Source organism: Pavona decussata, unplaced genomic scaffold (assembly GCF_977016875.1).
Source record: "Pavona decussata unplaced genomic scaffold, jaPavDecu1.1 SCAFFOLD_602, whole genome shotgun sequence".
In the NCBI taxonomy this organism is placed as follows: domain Eukaryota; kingdom Metazoa; phylum Cnidaria; class Anthozoa; order Scleractinia; family Agariciidae; genus Pavona; species Pavona decussata.
The window spans coordinates 3406699-3424325 of record NW_028145860.1 but is presented as its reverse complement, the minus strand read 5'-3'; the positions used below and the strand labels follow the sequence as shown (position 1 = coordinate 3424325).

At 36.3% G+C, this 17627-nt stretch overlaps 1 long non-coding RNA gene across 1 annotated transcript; it reads right to left on the bottom strand.

Moving 5' to 3' along the window:
- Window positions 1-11504: 11504 nt before the first annotated feature.
- On the bottom strand, window positions 11505-15710 carry LOC146449427 (uncharacterized). The gene is made up of 3 exons (XR_014860634.1): window positions 15680-15710; window positions 15493-15583; window positions 11505-14230 (listed from the first exon to the last, which is right to left on the bottom strand). It is a non-coding gene; the product is annotated as an uncharacterized LOC146449427 (long non-coding RNA).
- Between the last annotated feature and the right edge of the window lie 1917 nt (window positions 15711-17627).

The window sequence follows — 17627 nt, the reverse complement described above, 5'->3', positions numbered from 1 at the left end:
ATCACATATGGGAGGGGGTTAAGATTTTATCCTTTTAATGAGTAGATCTTCACAAGATCATCTCTGTGTCAAAAATTCATAGAAATCTGTCAAATATTGAAAGAGTTATGGAATTATGTGCCAATTGGCACTCTTGGGGGCTAAAGGGTTAAGAACAAATTTTCAGAATTTATAAATTTACCCTAGCTGGAAAATATTGATTTTCCCTGTGGGTATTCACTTCATGCAGTTTGGAGATCATATGAAACTAAATAAAATCACAATTAACATTGTTTTTCAAAACAAAAAAAATCTGAAGGTAAATACATGTAGGGGAAGTTACCTTATACTTTAGCTTTGTTTGATAGGGTGAAAATTTGCATTTTTAGTTCCAAAAAAAAATGAATTCATTTTTTTAGTGTTTTCCTTGGCAACAAAGAAAGCTGATAGGCAATTTTTTAACACTAAAATGAGACACTTGTTTGTACCCAGTTGGGGGAATAAGTTCAATATTCATACTGAATTTATGCTGAAATTCCAATATTCATTTTAGCGATGTTTAAATGAAAAACTGATAGGTGACCTCTATAATTTTTATTTTTATACGCTCAGATATTTTCCGAAATCTTATTCCTCCAACTTCTGCACTAAGCTTGTATTCAAAACAGCGATGGAACTGCTGAAGGGGATTTAATTTATCAGGCCTTTTTTAATATCTTGAAGAAAAATAATATTTCTTTACAATTTTTTTTATACGCTCAGATATTTTCCGAAATCTTATTCCTCCAACTTCTGCACTAAGCTTGTATTCAAAACAGTGATGGAACTGCTGAAGGGGATTTAATTTATCAGGCCTTTTTTAATATCTTGAAGAAAAACAATATTTCTTTACAATTTTTTTGGCCAAATTGAGAGACCCTTAAACTTCACTGAAAAGACAAAGTTTGAATTCATTCAAGTGCAAATTCTTCTGTTCAAAATCCATTTGATGGCCAACAATTGCAATACTTTTTGTGACCACAACCAGCAGAAAACAGCGAGATTGAGGTCAAGGTACTTTGAAACTCACCAATCACAAGCCTTTAAACACGGAGCGATCCTATAAAAGGGAAGGACACGCCCCCTTTGAAGCGCTTTGTTGGCTTCCTAACGGATCAGTATAATGGTGGATCACGTCGGTAACGGTCGAGGAAAAAAGAGAGAAGAACTATTGTTTGTAAAATCGAAGAGGGAATCGATTTATCAATAAAAATAAGCTAAACGCTAACTATAAATCTTGTAAAACACCAGAAATTAGCGACATTAACGATAATAACGGAATAATCAAGTTTCGTTGCCTCAATCGAAAGATTATATGAAACTTACCTCGAAATTCGAAATCCTTCTACCAAATACACAGTACAAAGATCGAAACCATTATAAACTGAAGCCTGCGACGAACTGGACATTTGTATCCCTCCATCTGAACATGCCGATAACCAAAACGAGTCTGTGCTGTTCGCCAAAACTGGTGGGATTTTCAAAATTTGGCAGTTTTCCGCTAAACGACTGCTCGAGTCGTTATGTTGGGTTCAAGTTCATTACCGCTTGTGTATCTATCGATCACGTACGTGAAAACTAACTCTACTAATCCGCTGGAAGTGGCAGTAATAAATTCTAAACTTCTATGCACAAATTTAAAAATAAAGACATCTAAACACATTTCGTACGTGATCATGCATATTTGCTAATTCGAAAAATCACCAAAGATATAAACAAAACACGACCTGATGTTGCTCTCATGTATCTTATGGATGAAATGATAATGGCAATGGCTCTCACATCAGTATTAAAATTAGCCAGTACTAAATATATTCTAAGTTTATACAGTAAGCAATAGAGAGGCCGACTTCAAAAAGATTATCAGCTCCGTCGTCTTGCGTGCGATCGCTCGCCGCTTGAGACACTTCACTTTTCTCCTCCGTTGCCCGTTCCGTTGTTTCTTCTAGGCTTTGCTTCCGCGACTTTGTGTCTTTACTTAGCTCTCCCCCACTAAACGACACAAAGGATCGAAGCAATTCCATCTTGGAAGTCGGTTTCAGAAGAACAACCTATTTCGAGACAGAGTTTGTTTACGAACTTTATCCTAATCATTTCGGAAATATCTCGAAAGGATAAGATTTTACCAGCCGATAAATGAATTTCCGATCTCAAAATAGACGGACAACTTAACTTTCTAACTTCTTCTCCTGTAGCCATATTTGTTGGATTGAATTTTGAACAAAACAATTCGAACTAAAACAGTTTTTCCACCGACTCGTCATGTCCTTTCGAATCGAAGTTGCAGGAACTTGAACGTGCTAAAATAAGACCTTTGGTAATCAACCAATCCGATACGCGCGTTTGGGATTTTTGATTGACAGTCTGAACCGTTCAGCCTGGTCTTATAGGATCGCTCCGTGTTTAAGACATGGCCTTTAATGAACCAAATTATGGAACAAAACTTCTAACTGATTTTTCTAATTGAGGTCATATAAGGGACCTTTAGCACAAAACTTCTAACTGATTTTTCTAATTGAGGTCATATAAGGGACCTTTAGCAGTGAGGATGACAACATCACTAAAAACATGAGCTGAAAATTAAATTTGAGTCTCTGAACTAACTTGCAATAAATTCAAGTCATTCAATTTGCATAATGTAAGAGAACTATGCAGGAGCTGAATTCGTAGGGTGGCTTTCAAGTTCAGAAAGAAAAAGGAAATATGCCCTTCTATTTTCAAGTTCTCCATAAAACACTGAAATTGATCATTTCACCTTGTCATTTTTCGGTGGGCGGCATAAAAATGTACAAAAGTGTATGACGCACATGCAGAGCCAGTGTTTTGCTAACTAAAACTTTAGTTTTCTGATGTTCTCATTGCTTCTTAAGGTCCCTATTAATGGCTGAGTAGAAAAAGTGTTGCTTGCAATTTTTATATTCAGAGTTTGCCTGTTAATGACAGGGAAAGTGACAATCACATCCATTTATCATTCAAAATGAACCTAAACAGCAGTGTCCATCACTGTGTTAAATTTACATTTTATTACGACCTACTATGTTAAGTCATGATCATGTTGGACAAAAATGTACAATGCATTAAGCATTAATAAATTGGAAAAGGAAATTAGTTTAATACAGTACTGAAACAATGCAGCATTCAGAGGTAGTTTGAACAATACATTTCACACTGATGATAAAACTGATTATAAAATTATTAGCTCTCATTTCACTGATCTCATTGGCATTTCATCCAATTTGTATACTCTTAGCATTACATGACCCAAGGATTTGTGTTAAACAGGCTATTTTCATTTACAGTAGAATACAGCAAAATTAATGTTCAACATGATCATGATTTAGTAGTTCGTTGGTCTAACTAGTGTTTTCTCATTTCAAATCAAAGACAAAGGAAGCAGCTTAATTGTATATTAAGAATGGAGCACTAGGTAATTTAATTTTACTGGATTTTGTTTATCACATTATTTTATATTTTTTTTAGTTTTCATTACGTAATGACCCTCTCCCTGTGAGGGGCTTTTAGGGATAAATTATGAAACAAATTAATCCAAAACAATTTTTCCTTACTAGACACAATAATTATTCTGCTTCCTTTGTTTTGTAGAACTCAAGATCATTGACACTAAAATTATTTTAAGCTTGTATGGGTGATAGTTCTAGGACAAAATGGTTTATTTTGGGTTTTTCATTAGACAGATGATATCTTTCAGCCACTTTACACAAATTATACACAATATTGAAGATGAAATTTATAGTGTTGGCCTTGGTCAAAAAATGGCACCTTGGCTAATCAAAGAAATCAACTTAAACTGTCTCATATTATTATTTCTGGCTTTTCTCTGGAAAACCTGTAAGGATTTGGAAGATTAAAACTAGTGGCTGAAGGATCTTTTCTGATTTTTTGTTGTCTATGAGCTTGATTTGTATCTATAATTTTTATTGTTTTTGCTAAGCTTTATTAGCAGGTAACACAAACTGGCGGCACACTCACAATCTAGCCAACCATCTCCCTGCCACTGGGTTGTGGAAACTCTGGCTCTGAGAAGGTCTGTGTTTCTGGCGTCCTCTGCAATATTCCAACTGAGAATCCTGGAGAGTTTATTCTGATCGACTGATTTCTGAGGGGTGATGTGGACACGGGGAGATTCACTTTTGATTCACAAGAGGACATGACAACATGGAGGCAGGTGAGGGTTTGTTTCCCTTGTCTTCTGGGTTTAATTCAGCTTTGCTTGGATACCACATTACTAAATTATTGCGGGGGGGAAGTTAATGTGGTCAAGATGCTTGTTTCACTTCCACTGTCATGGATGAAAAACTTAGGTGTTTAAGGGAAGGGGCTTTGATCAGGCTACTCTGATGGATGGTGATAGGGAGGACATTAAAAGAGGCTGGGGACCCTGCACGCCCCTCTCTGTCGACTAACATGTAGCAATTCGGATTGAGCTGGAAGCCTTGTTGAGGGGATTCTTTGCTGTTTAGCCTTGTAGTCTGTAAGCGGGGTGGGGAACTCCCCACCTTCCGCATGCTTATAGCCTACTTGCTGTGTTGCTGCCTAATCAAGTTTTTTCTGCGCATTGAGCATTTTCTGCAGTCACAAAATCCTTGCAGTCCAAATTCTTGACTTCAAGCAAAAACATTTTCCAAAGTTTTTCATTAACAAACCATCAACAAAGGGAACTGCCCTTTTCAATTTTGTTTGTATAATCACCAAATTTTATGTCAAAATTTATTGATCATTTCCTTCCGATGAAAAATCATGAACTAAAATTTACCAACCAAATTTTCTTTTATAATAAATAAAATAATGGTTTGTCTCACAATGTAGTCACTTAATTGGTAGAAGATTGTGATCTACAACTTAAGTAGCAACATTGTGAGACGAATGATTGTTTATTTATTATTGTAACCCACTGATAAATGAAACATGTCACGTGGTACAAAATTAGACAGCGTTTATCAGACGATAACCGTTGCCTGATTTTTTCGACCAGACAAAATAAAGAAAACATCACAGTTTTAGGTTTTAGATGTTTCAATCCAAACCAACAAACTAGTCAGCTTACATTTATTTTCCTGCAGTCATGCTATGGCTAGCACTGGCTGTTTTTTCCTTTCTTTCTAAAGCTTACGTGTTTAAGGAATTAATCAGAGGGTTATACAATAAATAAACCCCTTTCTGGTTTACTGGTATACTGGATGATAATGCCCTCAATTTAAAGATTGTCCTCAAAATTTCACAGTTGCCCTTGAAGCTTTGTTTCTAGGCCATCTGTTTACTTTTTTAGACAATCTTTCAGCCTTGGGCATTATCCTTTTTTTGTTTTGTTTTGTTTTTGTTTTTTTTTTGTTTTAATATTCTCTGATATACCAGCTGCCTCATGGGGTTTATTTAGTAAAATTATTATATTCCACCAAAATGATCAATCATCCTTTTTTATCTAAAACGTCTTTAAGTTTTGTTGAAAATGAACCTTTAACAATAATTCTTGTAGGAACACGGCCACTGTATTCAAAACAATTTATTGATAAATTTTGTTCAGATTCCAGGACCCCAGGTACACAATACATGAATCCTACACCTTTCAAGTGTTTGTGTTCATGTATAGTGTTAATGGGCTGCCTGTGATCAGATGAAATTGACAGGGAAATGCTCTATGACATCATGTGACATAACAGTTTAAAGAATTCAGTTGGTCCTACCTTTTTTTATTAAACAAATAAACAAACAAAACAAAATGCTTATAGGTGTGTTGTCTAATGATGTCACAGTTCAAATCTCTTTCTCCCTCATTAATAATTCATGAAACAAAAAGAAAATCATTACCGTGAAGGCATTTTGGCAAATGTGATCTAAATTATCATAAAATTTGGTAAACGTTCTCTTTGAATTTCTCCAAGAATTGTTAATAGTTTGAGAAGCTATATCAAACACCCGAAAGACTTTCATCCGATTTCCAAACACCTCGAAGTTGGTCGAAAAAAACTCTGCTTCGCCTCGTTTTTTCAAGCCTCTTCTCGGGTTTGGAAATCCGATGAAATTCTTCCTTTGTTTGATATATGATTCCAAAAAATTCATTTAAAATTAGCCAAATTTTTCATTTCTTTAAAATAAATTGGCTAAGAAAGTCGTCCACGTAACAAGAAATTTCTTTTCACGGCCTGCAGTAAATTATGCGTGCTTACAAATTGTTTACAAAAAAATACATTCAGAAACATTTGACAGCTTTCAAAACATTTTGACTTCTAATACCCTAAACCGTTTCATAACCACGAATTCTGAAAAAACAAAAAGACTTAAATTGAAAAAGAAAAATCTTTAGTACCATTCGGCCAACCATTTTGAATTTTTCAATTGTTTTTCATCACCGCAAATTAGCATAATAATGCACGTGCTTTTATGTCATTCGAAGCTGTGTGCATATTTTCATTTCGTCATTTCGCAGGTCGGCTTTCTTTACATTTAGCGCTTTCACACATTTGAATTTTTTCTGCTTGGATTTTGCGACTAAATGGTGGGATTAGGGGCCGCAAATATTGCTTTTCGCAGCTTCATAGAAAGTACTACCCTCCACGAGACTTTAGGTGCTCTTTGATTTGCTGTATGACAAGGTGCGGCCGGGGAAATGGTAGACGGCACGCTGAACCGGTCTCGTCCTCCTCCTCCTATGATGAAATGCCTTGCCCTTGAACAGCGACGCTTATTTTTTTCATCCAAGACAGTGGAAGATTTTAAACCAAACATTGAATTTTATCTTATTCAATTTTTTTTTTTTACTGAATGGCCAAATTATGAAACAAGCATATTCCAACCACTTTCAAACTGATTGGCACTTAAACAAAACTTTAGGAATTGTGGTATCCAGGCAAAGTTGGATTGGACTCTAGAGGACAGGGAAACAAACCATCACCAGCCTCCATGTTGTCATGTCCAGTTGTGGATCAACAGTGAATCTCCCAGTGTTCACATCACCACTTAGAAATTATGAGATCAGATAGAACTTGACAGGATTTCAAAGTTGGAATATTTAATGAGGACAAAAGAACACAGAACAACTCTAGCCAGAGCGGAAGCAACTCAAAAGACAGGGGGATGGTTGGCTAGATTTTTTTTTGATTTTTTTTATTTCAACTTTATTTGATGTTTTCTTGCAATAAACACTTTTTGAGTACAGTACAACCTTGTGTTTATCTTGTACAATTAGTGAACCAAGTAATAAACATTGCTGGGACATAACATGTTTACATCAAACAAAAAACTTGAATGTTTCATGTTAGCATTAGCCCAGCATTAATGTTTATGTAGCCAGCCCCACAGCTTTACTGTGTCTATATGGTGTATGGCTAATCTTTTACTTGATATCTCTAAAAATGTATAGGCAAGTGTCCTGTCTTTAGGCCTTTTCACAGAAAAATCCGCCAATCGGGAAATAAAGCAAACAAGGTGTGAACACAATGTTTGTACAGAAAAACATAAGATGTCAAATTACCTCTGTCAAATTAAAATCTGAAAAAAGTATAAACTGTAAACTGAAGATAACAGGTAAAACATTTTCCTTTCACACTGCAGGTGTAGTTGAACAGAAAACATCTTATCTGATGTCTAAGTTTGCTGTGATGTTTTCAGATTTCAAAGTTTACAGAAATTCTTTGACACCTGATGTGTTTTTTCCCATACAAAAACTGTACTGCAAACCATGTTTGCCCTATTTCGAGATTGGTGGGTTTCACTGCAAAAAGGCCTGTTTGATTCTGATACTTGTTGACCCTCCACTTGAAGTAATCATAACTAAAGACAGAGTAAAAACTTATTGCCAAAAACTGAAACAGCCTTAAAAGTTTGAAAGTATTCAACTGTCAGATACAGTGTGCTATTGGAAACATTGCTGAGTACTACACTCTCTAAAATGCCAAAAATAAAAAGGATTGTAGATCCAGACTACACATTTGCACAGTCCAAACTTGCAATCACTCTTACTTTGTGCATTTTGAGAGCGAGTTCTCAGTGACATTTTCAATAGCATAGTCAGTGAATGCATTCAAACTTTCACCAGCCCCTTCAGTTCCTGACAACAAATTTCTACTAGCATCCTTAGTTACAATTAACATGGTCTTGTTAAGGACTCATACCTTTAAGTTCCCTATTTTACCATTTTAATCTTAGTTGACTAAACACTTGAAAGTCATGTTCCTACTGTGATGATGTCAATTAAACAGTCATTGAGATAAACTAAAAGGCTAACCATTCAGCACTAGGTGGAACCAAAACATACCAAGAACAGTGTTGCTATCAGCTAACAGTGCTAATCATTTTATTTTTGTCTATGAGGTAATCGTAGAGCAACAACGAAATGTTTCCTTGTTCCTCTAAGGCTGATTGAAACACACATGAAAATGATTGCTTTACAAGGAATACCTGCATTGCAAGCTCATGACAACACTTCTTGTTATATTCTGGTTACGTCAAATGCAGACTGTTTACCCCTCTAGCCTACCTCAGTATTTCTATTGTCTGTTTTACTAAAAGCTTTCTTTTTTCACTTGGGGATTGCTGCTGTCTAAAATTTATGCTGGCATTAATTTTTGTTCTGCACTGTTGAAAGTAATGTATGTACATGTGGGTGGAATGGTGTATGAAAGTAGAGTTCACATAATTGTATACTAGTGTGTATCAAGAAATAATTGTAATATATTAAACCTATTCAGCCAGGGGGTGAAGGAAATAAAGGCCTGCACTGACTTTGAATATTCTTTAATGTAAAAGAAAACATCACCAAACTCTGACTGTTCGGAAAATTTATCTGGCAACAATTTGATATAATGAGATACGTCACTTCACTTGATGTTTCTATGGCCACAAGATTTCTACAGTGCATTTTTTCCAAATTTGGATTTTTTTTCCCACCCTTTTGACAAATATTCTGCATTTACTCTTGCCACTTCAATTTCTACACCATGTTGATTCTTTTTTGTTTTTGTTAAATTTTGACCCAACTTGGATGGTTTTCTGCAATTTTGGAAATATTGAGAAATCCAAGATGGCAACTATGAAAAACCAATGATGTGATTCCCATGCGACAAAACATTATTGGTCCACTTTGCAACCGTCACACAAAACAGTTTGGGACATAACTTATATCCTTTAAGTCCCTTTGCTGTGGCCTCAGTGGCTTTGAAGTTACAAGGAGTGGGTGCACTTTGTACCCCGCCCCCGCCCCGCCCCCACCCATCCTTCCCAGGCTGAATAGGGTTAAAATACAATACAATTGCATGTTCTTTTTCATTTCTTGGTCAACAATCCACAAGGAAAAACAGAAAGCACTTTTAGTCTAGAGCGTTTAGTCAACTCAGATAAGTGGTAAAGGGAACTTACAAGCTGAACTGAAAGGCCAAAAAACATCAGAATCAAATAGGCTTGGGACACTTGCCTACACATTATATAGACATAACAAGAAAAAGAATAGCCATAGGCCATGTGGGCACTCTTAAGCTCTGGCACTGGCTACATAAACATTAATGCTGGGTTAATGCCAACATGAAACATTCAAGTCTTTATGTCTGATGTAAACATGTTATGGCCAGCAATTTAATAAAGAGCAGATTGATGGATGTTAACAAAAGACAGCCTTACATCAAGTGAAATGATATGTTTTAACCATTTTGGTCCAGTGACAACTTCAAAACACTTCTGTTTCACTTGTGTTCTTAAATAATTTTGTGGTGGTTGAGACCATACAACCTCACTAATGACTTCTGATGATTTCTTTGACGTCAGTTTTTCATGTGTCTGTCCAGTTATCGATCATGAATTTCGTCATAACATTGTCAAAGTGGCTGTGAATCCACAAGGTGTACCCGAGTGGATCTGCAGACTACTTTGACAATGTTATGATGAAATTGACGATCGATAACAGGACAGATGCATGAAAAACTGACATCTATTTGTTTGTTTTTTACCATAACAAAAAGCCAGAAGGGACAAAATGAAATCAAAACGCAGGATAAAAATGCAAAAAACTTAAATTTTATTAAATCTGACGCGACCAAAATCATAAAATTGTCTTGCTCTCTTATTGGTTAATGGAAAAAGGGAGACTTTCTATTGGTTGAAAAGTGACAGATTGACATTGATGTTGTGTCAACATCGCATAACTTATAAATTCATGTGTCTGTCCACTTATTGACAATGAAAATTAGCCAATGAGCGGCGAGAATTTCTGCAGTTATTGTTAAAATTGTAACTGACAATGTAAGGAGAAATTCGATGCTCATGAACACTCTTGGGAATAAAAGCTGCCAACTTCTACATTTTGCATTTAATCGTCCCCTGAATCCAACGTTAGCCTTTTGAAACTCCCAAAAACAAAGTTTCAGGTATGCCACAACATTCCTCTAGGGAATAAAATCTGAATTCCCAATCATGTTGCGCAACCATATCTGCACTGTGCTGTGTCATCAGTGAGAGATATTTCTTGTGTTACAGTCGAACCAGGTCAAGCGTACCCCCCTAGACTCTATTAATGGATCGATTATTTGAAAATTGAACCCATTAGTCGTTTCAAAGAATGCATTCATTCATTCATTGTTAGCGCGGATCAATGTTCAAATTAAAATTCGATTCTTATTGGCTTTTAATTTGAACATTGATCCGCGCTAACAGTAAAAAGAATAACCTGTAAAATTTAAACTACAGTACATTTGAAACAGCTCGTTCGTTCAAACTGTTCCCGCATGTTGTTGACACGTTCATATAATTCATTATGCAAATTTGGTCATGGCAAAAGCCCAAAGTCAATGCAAGTGCTTGCAAATGAGTCGGGCTGAAAAATTCCAATTTATCTTTCATGTATAGCATTACCCACCTTGTAGCATGAGAAAGTATGGTATATATTTCACCAGACTGTTCATTATACCGCGAAGAATAGCGCAACACATGTGCCGAAGGTCATTGCCGTTGTCGAAGGTCAACTGAAATGAACATCTTTCACTGTGAGTTCGCATACTTTTCGCTAAATTAATTTGCATATACCTCAAAAAGGGCACTGCTTATTCTGATAAAACGCTTCCAATCCTTTTCATTTTTTTAATAACTAAGGGAATAAACGCCAGTGTATAAACGTAAATGTCCATTTAGTGATCATTATATTAGTGAGTTTAAACTTACCCGACAGGACCAACTTACACCGTGCCCGATTGAAAATGGCGAATTTTCTTTCTGACAGTACGCGTTGACTGCTGCAAATCACGAGAAATCTGCTTTTTGGAAAATCCACTATTATATAAATCAAGAATTTCCGCTCTGAATATGTTGAGCGGGGTTTTCCGGCGGGCTTTCCGGTTTTCTGGTCTCATGCATTGTTCGTATAATCCAATCAGAAATCGAATTTTGATTTGAATACTTGAAACGACTAACGGGTTCAATTTTCAAATAATAGATTCATTAATAGAATCTAGGGGGGTACGCTTGACCTGGTTCGACTGTAATTTAGGTGCCATTTAACAGGTGAATGCATTTTTGTACAAAACAAAAACATTCTCTTTCTTGGGTCACATTCCCGTGAAAATAAGTGTTACCCAGTTCTAAACAAGGCGTACAAAATATTCAATTCAATAATAGGAAGTTCAAAAAAGTAAAAAAAAGCAAACTTGATGTAAGGGCTGTCACTGATTTAGAAGTTGTGAATAACATGGTTAGCAAAAACATGCAGTGTTTACAATTCACAATCTTGAAGCAACCAATCAACTAATTTGTTAATTAAGTTTGAGGACTGACATGATTTCAAAGCAAAATAAAAACAAACAAACAAACAAACTGCTGTTATGAGGCCACAATTCTTTTCCATTTCAGTCCTCAAACTCAATCAAAATCTGTTGATGGATCTCTCAAGTTTATGAGATGAAAACAAAACAGTGTTCTGCACAACCATTTAAAAAAGCCAAAACCATTTAAAACCTAACTGAACCCAGCCAAAAAAGATATACCAAGTGCAAGATGGTTGAACAAAGGTACATGTGCATCAATAAAAGCAACAAAACTCTGCCTACCCCAAAACAAAAAAGTCAAAGAGACTTCTCACCAATCCACTAAGAGAATGACTCTGAATGTAAAGTTAGATTTCTGTTGTGAAATCTTAAATTTGTTTTGCATCTTAATATGTTGTTATAACCAAAGATTTAAAGAGTACTGCAAACAAGATTCTTTTTCAACCGAAGTCTAACTGTCCTGATGATGTGCCATATTCCCTCTAATGTTTCCCTCCCTCCAAAATGTATAATTTGGAATTAAAAACTTGCATATGTCTTTGAATTTAGGTAATTTTTTGGTCAACAAAACAAATAAAATTCACTGGAATCAAAATGCAAGAATTAAGTGATTATTTTGTTTCATTTTTTTTGGTCACTTTTCATTTCTTTTTATTTAAAAAAATTCCAACCAGTTTTAACAGGCACAGAGTTTGAAAAAAAGCAAGAAATGCAGGTAGCAGTTCCCTAGAAGGAATGATTAATCATGTTCTACCCCCCCCCCCCCCCCGCAGCATATTAATTTTTGTCAGATTTCCTTACAAGTTTTGGTTATGTTTGTTGCCCATTCTTACTCCTAATGGCATCTCCATCTTTTTTCAGAAATTAAAAAACTCCAATTTGGGATGAGACCCTTCCAAAAAATTTAAATTTGCCTTCGTCACTCTTCACAAATGTTTGAAAAAATCCCACCATATTTTCCCAGCCAGTGTAACCATCTTGCTCATAGGTATCTCATTCGGTTGGGTCAAATATCAATCTGCTCTTTATTAACATATACACAGTCCAAGTAAAGTTCAGCTTGACTGTCTGAGGTCTGCTTACAACATATCCAGCATGCATTTTGCAATTTTATTTTTCTATACTTTCTGTAATTTCCCTGATTTGATCATCATTTCCAGCCCCACTTCCAGACCTACTTACAGTAATTGGCATGATGACATCACATTAATTCTCCACAATGAATAAATTTTCTGTCTTATTAATTTCAACTTTTGTTACAGGTAGAGCTGGATTGTGCATAATAATCTGAGTAATATTTCAATTCCATAATCTTTTTCGTTTGTTTCTTAAGTTTGTAACTAATGCCAAAAGCTAATTTGTTGAATTCAAGCCCTTATGTCACCAAATGCAGAGCTATGCAAACCGGTCTGTAGACCAAAGTAGAGTGTATTGCGACAACTAGTAGATTCTAGAAGCGCAAGAACTAATAGATTCCTGAAGCCAAATCATAAATTACGCCATTTTTCCAGCAAGATATTATTGCTCAGTGAAATTTGTAAACATAATACCAACATCAAACAAAATTTGAGAACTTGTAAAGCCACAAACAAGAGAACAGCCACTGTACTTTAACAAAAATTGTTAATATTCTTGGCTCAAATGCATTTCAATTTCAGTTTGGATTGATGTAAGAATTTGAGCAGTCTTCCCCATGTTCAACTGTTATGTGAAAATCCCACACAAAATGATATCACCTGCCAAAACTGTGAGTTTTTATTCAAGTGAAAATTCAATGTAATGAAAATCTGAGAAGTGCCAGTTTTTGTTCTGGTTCCAATCTCAGTAAGCAGACTAACAAACAGCAGCTAGAACTTTACTTGGAAAAGCAGCTTCAAAGAAAGTAATTGATAAGAAATTCCCAAGTACTACACAACTTATTATCAAAACATGCCCTTGCCCTTGTGCCCAGCCAAAAATTTACATTCAAAACCAATCACCAATTAGCATTAGCTTAGATTTAATCCGCTAATGAAGAAGTGTTTGGTTGATGTAATCAAAGATTTTTTTGAAGTTGTGCAGTTCTGGGAAAGCCATCAGTTACTTTCTTTTTTTTAGCTGCATACCTATTAATTAAATGGAGAAGTGTCATGCATGTAAATGCAACAAAAATATGGTTTGGAGTATTCTGACTCATCTTGCAAACTAGTGCTGTACAGCAGATATGGTGTAATTTGTAAATATCAAGTCCTTCAATCAGTCCCAAACAAAATTAATTTCCAACAATGATGACAAATCTTTCTGATAATTTATGAGTAACGCATTTAAATATCTCATGACACCTCTCCATTTAATACTTGGTTCACTAAAGACAGAATAAACCAAAGGATTATGTACTGTATCTACGTCAATTGTCCAACTGGCCATCACTGAATAATCCCCATCTTCCATCTTCCTATCTTGCCATTATCCTGTAAAATAAATGTACAGAAGTTTAGCATTTACCTAATTAGTACCTCCATTAATTTGCCTACTGTAAAAAAAATGGAGCTGAGACCCAAAGTGAGTGACAAATACTGTATATACTTTAAAAAAATGCAAAAGTTTTCTTTTAAAGGTATGGAGCCACCTCAATTTACATGTTAATTTATAAAAAACACGCAATTAGGGTTTTCATTAATTTTTGTGATATGAGGGTTATAATGGTGAATAAAGAGGCGACACTCGTTAATTCATCTTGTTTAGACTGGCTTTTAATCTTTCCAAAGGCAGGTACCTAGTTCAGAGTAAACGGGTGCAAACACATACTTGATACAAAAAGGTAAAAAAAACAAAAACAAAATCACCACGGCAAAAGGAGGTTTGGAAATGTAATCATAAAATTTGGTGAACTTTTGCTTTGAATCTCCAAGAACTATTACAGTCAACCTACCTCACGCATGACCGGTATTTGCAAGAATGAAATGAACATTTAAATTATTCTTTGTAATGTCCAGCATTTGAATGGAATCTTGAATGTTCTTCGAAATCTTTCCGAAAAAGATGCATTAACTGACAAAAAAAATTCAAAATACTTGGGAAACAATTTTATTTTTGAAATACTTAAATTATGCTGTAATGTAAAGAATAATTCATACCTTTATACGGTCACTAAACTAGGTAAATGTTTACCGGAACTCTGAAATCTTGCTGGTGATGTTCAAAACTGACAGGTAAATTTCAAAACCCCGTTCAAATTTTAAAAATTAACGCGTGACATAGGTTGACTGTAAGGATTTCAGAAGCTCTATCAAAGTTTGAGTGTTTCATCCGATTTTCTTTTTCCAGGATCAATTGCCGTTTTCCCAATCCGCACGGTCCACTCCATTTTAGACCCTCCAGCGCGCGCGTGAACCCGCGAAATTCAAATTTTCAAAAGTTACAGAGGTGAAAAATTTTACAGTAATTTTAAAATAGCAGTTGTTTTAATAATTCAGATTCTTAGTCGAAAGGATTTGGAATTTTTACGTTTTTCAATCTCAAAAGTGTTCACGTGCGTTTTAAACGCTTTATCTCATGTGGACAGTTCCCGAATAACAAATACAGAAATGAAAGTAAAATCGTCTCAGAAGTCGGAGGTCAGCCTAAACTGGTCCAGTTTATACTTTTACGTGTTTTCCAATCAAATTTCAACCATAACTGAAACTTTATGTGCCGCATATTACTAAAATAAAAGTTTTTATGTTTCGCTTACCTCGGGTAACAATTCCCGCGCAACTCCCAAACTTGGAAGGTTGAATTGGTCACATTAAAACACCAATTTGGTACCGCAGAGATACAAATACCTTAAACAAAAGAGAACCCTATATTATTTGTCACGCTTGTAGCACGAAAAAGACAATAAAAATAAAGTGAAAATTAAAAAATGCAACTCAAAATACCTTTTCACAGTCAAACGCGAAAATTTGTTAAACCACGTTGTGTTATGATGCCCGCAAAGAAAATTGGGTGTTGAAAATCTGTCACGTGTTCAAATACGTCACAAAACTCGTTCCCAGGGACACCGCATCAGAATCAAAATCAAACAAATATCCGAAAACGTATCAAATTTGAAAACCTTGGTTTTAGAGCGAGAAAAGTTTCCCAAGCAAAAATTGGAGGTATTTATGACAAATACCTGCAGCGCTGCAAATAACAAACATTTAATATTTTATTGGTGACTGTGCAAATGAAGAATCAACTCGCGAAGTAGCAGTGAAGAGGCAGTGGGCGTGTACAAAGAAAAATGAAAAAAGAACGTTTTGAATTTGGCGGGATACGGTCCGACTGCATGGGCTCTAAAGGCTGGTAGCCTGTGTTTGAGTTGAATGCAAGTTTGCGTATAGTTTGCTTTTTTCATCACTTTATACTCAGGCTAGGAGTTTATTAGGTACGGAGACTATGCAATGAAAGCTAGAGACGGGCGTTTACCACAAAATTAACGGATAACTTCCATCCTGCTGTGCGTCTGTACTCTGATAACGGACAGAAAAAATAAGAAAAAGTGACTGATGTTTTTACTACGTTTTGACTTCCTCTGTGCGTTATCAGAGTACAGACAAACGGCAAAATGGGATCTATCTGTTAATTTTGTGGTAAAAACGCCCCTGTAACTCTCATAGAGTTTCCGTACCTACAACAAAATAAATTCTATTTGTTTTATGCAATAATCAAGACATTTCGGAGGCCAACATCACGGCACAGTCCATTTTTGTCCGCTTCTCACCAAAACAGATTGCAGTTGACCAGTCAGTTTGACTGGACTTCAGATTCTAGACTCTGATCACGTGCGCCGGTCGCAGCACTCAATGACGTCATTCGTGCGTCTATACTCTAAGCAGTGTCTGAGCACAAACTCCGAAACGCGAGTTTGGCACTATTCGACTCTAAGCTCCCAGTAGAGAAACACTACGCGAGATCCTCAGGAGATGACGGCCCTGGCGTTTTATCGATTATTAACAAAAACTGGGCATCTAGTGGATCATTTGTGGTAGACCCACCCACCCACCCCCTACCCGACCCCAAGGGAATTTAGAGCAATGCCCTTTTGTTTCACCATCATCAGCATAGTCGTCGTCACAAAGGAGATTTCTTTTTGCTTTTTTTGTCACGCTGAAACCTGGGATATATCGACAAATCCAAGGAGCGTTAGCCCTTCGAATCCGCTCTGACAAAGGGCTAACGCTCGAAACGCCAGCACTCGAATCCCTTTACGGTTGACAAATAGCTTATCAACATCTGTTGATAAAACCAAATATTCGTTTCCACTCCCCCCCCCCCCCCCCCCTCACCGACGCATCACAGTTTCTCCCTTATCTTAATGTCTTTCTTTTTCCCAACCCCACCCCTGAGGCGCGAAGTCTTCTTTATACCCTAGTAAATGAAAGGAATAATCCGTGAATGAGATCCCTCCGACCCTGCGGGTTGACCACTACCGGGGGAGTTTGTTCGCTGGTAGCAATGGGAACAGAGGTTAATTTTCCTTACAAACACCAAGTGCTTTAACCAAGCGTTTTTAGCTTTAAGCCCATGTGGAAAGAAAGTGTTTGGAAGAACTGCACTCTAACCAACAGATCAGGCAATCAATGACATAGTAAGCCAGTCCGCTACTTCAACGAGTAAGGTAAGTCAGCCAGTCTACAGTAAGTCCGTCAGTCTGTCTGTCAGTCAGTTAGTCAGTCAGACAGTCAGTCATCCAGTCAGTCCTCCCGCCCGTCCGTCCGTCCGTCTGTCAGTCAGAAATCAACAATGCTGACATACAGGCAGTGGCTAGCTCCATCAAGTGCATTAAGTGAGTCAGTTGGACACTGAATCAGTCTGTCGGACAGTCATTCCAAGAGTCACGTAGAA